This window comes from Nannospalax galili, unplaced genomic scaffold (genome assembly GCF_000622305.1).
Source record: "Nannospalax galili isolate Female #2095 unplaced genomic scaffold, S.galili_v1.0 scaffold382, whole genome shotgun sequence".
Lineage (NCBI taxonomy): Eukaryota > Metazoa > Chordata > Mammalia > Rodentia > Spalacidae > Nannospalax > Nannospalax galili.
Window position 1 is genome coordinate 2,779,679 of NW_008348685.1, and position 6,000 is coordinate 2,785,678.

At 41.6% G+C, this 6,000-nt stretch overlaps 1 non-coding gene across 1 annotated transcript; it reads right to left on the minus strand.

Moving 5' to 3' along the window:
• Positions 1–2,887: 2,887 nt before the first annotated feature.
• On the minus strand, positions 2,888–3,020 carry LOC115072485. The gene has a single exon (XR_003851539.1). It is a non-coding gene; the product is annotated as a small nucleolar RNA SNORA76 (small nucleolar RNA).
• Positions 3,021–6,000: the final 2,980 nt, after the last annotated feature.

The following is a 6,000-nucleotide window of genomic DNA, read 5'->3' on the forward strand; positions in this document are numbered from 1 at the left end:
GCTTCCCTATGTTCACGAACCAGCCCTGGCTCTTACAATCTTTCTGCCCCCTCTTCCACAATGGTCCCTTGAAATGTGGGTGGGTGAGGTTTAATATAGGAGTCCTACCCAGGAACACACATTGTTCAGTCTCCTGTTCTTTAAAACTTGGCCAGTTGTGGCCATCTATATGCATCACACTCTGTTGTATAAGGAAGCTTCACTGATGAGAGCTGAGGGATGCACTAGTTTTCTCTCTACCCCTGTTCCACTATGTTCCATGACCCTTAGATGTAAAGGTTCAATTACGGCAGTGTCACCTAGGACTGAGCATTTCTAAGACGTATATTCTCTATGTCTGATCAGTTGTGGGATTCCTCAGTAACCTCCATCTGTTGCAAAAAAGAAGCTTCTTTAATGAGTGGTGTACAGTATGCTTGTCTATAAATATAAGGATCCATATCTAGCATATGGTAGAAATTTCATTTGTCTAGAGGTAGGGTTTTCTCTCGGATCTATGTCCTTTCCACTCATGCGTAGTTGACTGTGTTTATAGCGTGATCCATGAGCTCATTCCCATTTAGCGGGCTTTAAGACCAATTAGATAGGTATTGGTTATGGGGTGGGGGAGTAGGAATGTTCAGTTGGGAGGGGAAGAGGTAAGGACATGCAGGGGGCCATGATGGGGGGAGGGAGCTTAAGAGAGAAAGGACAGTGGGAGGTGGGTGTTATTAGCGGGAGAGTGGGGATAATGGGGGCACTGGGATTGGGGAAGGAAGGAGGAGGTTGGATGGGAGGAAGAAAGAGTAGAGATGAATGGACCTTGGGAGGCTAGGGAACCCAGAGGAAAATGTGATGCTCCAGAACCCCCCTGAAAAGTGCACATACAGTGTCCAAACATTAGTGCATATGTATACCTGGGGACTGTAGGCAAGGACCACAGTGCCAGACAGGAAAGAAGTCCCTTTGAGTGGTTGGTAAGAGTGGTCCAAGAGACACCAAAAATAGCACGGACTATTGCCAAAGCTCTTGGTTATCTCCCAGAACTAGAAGATCACCTAATTTTTTAAAAAAAAAATGACAGCTAGACAGGGTGTCACAAGCCTCTGTCTGGAGGCTAAGACAGGAAGATCACAAGCTCAAAGCCAGCCTGCTCATTTAGTGAGGTTCAGGCCAACCTGAGCCAGATTGTGGTGGCAGAACTAGCCTGTCTCCCCTGTGCAAGGCTTTGGTTCATCCCCAGCATGAAATCTCCTCTGATCACTTCATTGTAACACTTCTACTTTAAGGGTTTAAGGTGCCCTGATTCTCAGATTGTAAAAAAAGACAATCTTTAAGGCAAATTTATGAGAATCATGAGAGAAATATAAATTAAAGCCAGAAGGAGAAATGACTTTACTTTTGTGAACATAGCTATTGTCAAAAGATTGATGCTAGCAAGTTGTAGCGTGTGAAAAAAAATGGGAATCCATGCACACTGTTGGTGAAAATGTAAGTCAGTGCAGTCACAGAAGCAGTACGAGCTTCCTGAAAAAAATTAAAACTAGAACCACACCACGACCCAGCAGCCCCTCTACTGGGTATATACAAAGAAAAAAATAGCACAACAAAGAGATTTTTAGTCTCATGTTCACTGAAGCATTATTCACAGTATATAAGAGATGGAATTAAGCTAAGTGTCCACCAAGTAAAAAGATGAAGAAAATGCATATTGTCACTGCTGGAAAAATGTTCTCTATAAAAATGGGGTAATGAGGTTGTCTGTCTATCTCTTGGGGCTGGAGAGATGGTTCAGCAGTTAAGAGTCTTCTTGCAGAGGACTCAGGTTCAATTCCCAGAACACACATTGCAGCCAACCACCATAGATAGCTCCAGGTCCAGGGGATCTGATGCCCTCTTCTGACCTCCAAGGGTACAGTACAGTCTCAGTTATTAGTCAATTAAATGTTGTTAATTATATTTATCTGACTGTTCTACAGAATATTATAAAATCATTCTTCCTATCCAGTGGCATCCATTTACCATCCCTTCTCCTTCCCCCAAAGATACATTTTTTGTCAAGAATCAAATCATGAAGGAATGGATTGATATTAAGTGCACATGGGTGAACACACATGCAGTAACACACACATTTCATAACCAAAGGGGAAAATCAAGCCCGATGACACAACATTCAAAGTATGCTTAACCAGCATACTGCAAGTCTTTTAAAAAGCATACATATCCTAACAAAATTAAAAATTATTAGCGTATTAAAGGAGAGATGGCTCAGCAGTTAAGAACACTTGCTGTGGGTTATATTCCCAGCACCCATATGGCAGCTAACAACTGTCTGTAACTCCAGTTCCAGGGGATCCAACATCCTCTTCTAGCCTCCACAGGCTTTGCACAACACAAGTGCACTTGAATACATGCAGGCAATACACTCATACACATAAAACAAAATAATAAATAAAATATTTTTAAGTGATTATAGTATGAGTAGACAATTTAAAAAGATAGTGAAATGGACAATAAACCGTGTGAAAAAATTCAATCCTACACATAATAAATGAAATGCAAATAAGGATGATAAGCTATACCTTCATACACATCTGGCTAATAAGAATTCAAAGGTTTCAAAAGTCTATTTCATAGTTTAATTATTTATTAAATATTTTCACAGTGGGAAAACCAGAATTCTGTATTCTTTAAGATACTGGTACATAGTTATGCATTCTTGTCATTCCTGAGGAAGCCTGGGATGGATGGATGTAAATTATATCTCAATAAAGCTGTCACAGCAGTATTTTCTGGTTACATAGCAAGCAAAACTGCTGCAATGTGAAGAAAAAAATCATTATCCCTCGTTTATTGGTTTTTGTTATTGTTTTGACAATTTCATACATATTTCTTTTTTTTCCCGTGCCCCTGCAGCTGGCGGTTAAAAGGGCCACCCAAGATGGGCAGGCAGCCCCAGTTATGTAGGAGCAACTTGCTAGGGCGACGCTGCTTAACTCCGGCACCATGAGGAGGCAAAGAGGCAGGGCTGACTGCATGACCGTGGACTTGCTACTATTCATTCGATTCTGAAGAGCTCCTCAATGGCACATATCTGGACAGTATCTGACACCCCCTAGAATCCATCCACAATTTATAGTTCAGCAGGGCAGGTTATGCCTCGTGGGTCCCTCCTTAATCTATGATTGACTGTTGACAGGCCCAATCTCATATAGATCCAATGCTAGCAGCTCCTGCTGCCATGAGCACGTGACTGCATTACACAGCTTTTCTCCCTATCTTCTAGATCTTACATTACTCCCACTCTGCTTCCATGGGGTTCCCCGAGCCTTACAAGAGGTGATATGAATGTTCTGCCGAGGGCTGAGCACTCAGCTATTTTAATTCTCAGCATCCTGAGCAGCTGTGCATCTCTGAATTCAACACCTTTCATTGCTAGGAAAAGTTTCTCTGATTAAAACAGAATAGAATTTGTCTATGGATATAAACATAAGTATTTAGAAGGGATCTTGATTCTGTGTCAGTTCTGCTAAGCTCCCCAGTAGTACATAAGACCACCTTAGTCATGGGCACAGATTCTGTTCTGTGGAACCTCAAAACCAATCAGAGAGCATTTGGTTCCCACCTTAACAGTTGTGCCACTATTGCACCAGGGGGCCCATCTTGCCTAACAATTTAGTGTTGTCATTAGTAGGGTTCTCAGCTGGGTAAGATCATTGAAGCTTTTTCTCCCCCAGAACCCTGTATTACACCTTCAAGCACTGTGAAAGCTGGCCAATAGGAGGTAAGCTTCCAAGTCAATTTCTCTGCATCTTCTGTCCAAGATATGTGGTGTCTTCAGCAATAAGGTCTTATCAGCTAGTTTTGGTGAGCAGCCAAGAGGATTGGCAAGAGGCTTTTGTTTGGGAGAGCCTCTGGACTCTCACTGACCAATAACTCACAGTGAAGCATCCTATATTTGACACTGGGATTTTGGTTTAATAGCCCCCAGCTATTAGCCTCAAGATTACTAGCCATGCAGGCCATAATCCTTCTAATGCTCAGATCTTCTGAGTGGCTTATTTCAAAGTAGTGGGTTTCCATGTCTCTCTAGGTCTAGACACATGGGCTACAAAAGAGTCCTGCAGCTTGAACTGGGGACCTGGTACAAAGATGGTCTTGAGTGGAATGAGGGTAAGGGAGCAGATCTTTCTTACTGCCAAGAAAGACTCAGATCCATGTGCATCCCATCCTCTATGTCTCAGGACCCTCTCTACCAGGTTCCCAGATCATGAGGTGGGATCCTGAATGATTTTTTAGCTGTCTCAATGAAAGCACTGACTTTAATCACAAGTATTTCATGGGATGTTTGTCATTCCGTACACTGCAGACTTCCTTGGAGTCAGACATTATATTATTGCATTTTCTCAAAGAGATTACACAAAATAAATGCATATGTGTGGGTGGATTAGAGCAACACTACCACTTAATGAATACTTGGTGCATAGCAAGCCCTTCACATGCATAATATCATTAATGAAAAACAGTGGTACAGGATAGGTGTGTAACTGCCTCTCTCACAAGGTGTATTCTTTATTAAAGCTTTTATACACTTCTAGCCTGACAAATACTTTTACCCTTGTGTTCATGATTCCCAATACAACAAATGTTCTATTCTTTGCTTGTTATTTTCCTGACCCTACATTTAAAAATCTTGCAGGGACACACATATTCTTATATTGCAGATGCCTACCCACTTTGGTGGTAGAAATAGAAATAAAATTTTAAATATCCAAAACATATTGTCTCACTGGGTCTTTATATACAATGAATCTTAAGCACAATTACAAACAAGATTGCTAGTTTTCAAGAGGATGGGGAAAGCCTCCTTACATGAGCTGTTCTGAACTCTTCTACAGAAGAAAAGTGATAGCTGTACTTACATAGTGCTTCACATGTGCCAGCTCTCTGCTAGGAACTCTGCACGTGCTTATCTAGTTCATCCTCACGGTAACCTCTGCCAGTAGATCCGTTATCATTGCTACACCATGGAAGGACAGATTAAGTGGAAACTGAGGCACAAGCCTGTCATGAACCGAACACAGAGAATTGGTGAATATTATAGTATCATTCCCTAAATGAATACAGATCATTTTGAATATTGAATTTTATACTTCTAACAGTATTTATAAAGATTTGTATTTTCAATGATTATGTTTGAATGAGCAAAGGCATTTTAAGTATACTGGCAATAAAGTGAGATGTAAAATAACAAATACTAAGACTTCAAATACTGTAATTCAGGAAGAGGAAACCCTCACTTTCTACAAGTAACTCATAGTTAGAACAATGGAGCACATATGAGGGAATATATGAGCACTACATGAAGAGTCCAGAGAAGAATGATATTCAAAACAGTCCTTGAGAGAGATGGGAAATTTGGTGAAGGGCTGTTAGGATAAAGGGTTAAAGCTGGGAAGTGGAAGGAATCACAGGCTACAGTCCTATGTGCAAGTAAGAGCTGTTTTGAGCTTACTGACCAGGTCATTTTGGATGGGCACAGCATGGAACCAAAGTGACAGAGAGAACTAGGGATTTCAGCAAAGATCTTAGAGAGCCCATCATTGCTTATAATTGCTACAGTGGGGCCCAGGTCTCCAAAGCCTTCTCACTAATCAACTCTCCGATGACCCAAATGCAGAATTGGTGTACTTAGCCCTAGGGACAGAGGTGCTGTGATAATACACCAGCTCAGCCTTAGTGCTCAATGATAAAGCAGCTCTTCCTGGTCTTCATCCTTAGGGAAAGGAAGCAGGGGGATGCTGAACTTGGGAACCTCAGGAGTCTCTGCTCCTGAGAGGGGCCCATATGCCTTCACAACTTCACAAGAACAAGAAGTCTGACCTGAGTCCTTCCATTACAGAGGAAATTGGGGGAAAGAAGAGGAATGTATGTCTCCGGCATCATTGTGTAATACCAGGCCATGAATCTCATCTCTCCGCCAACATCAGTTCAATAAAGAGATGTAAAACCATCACTTCT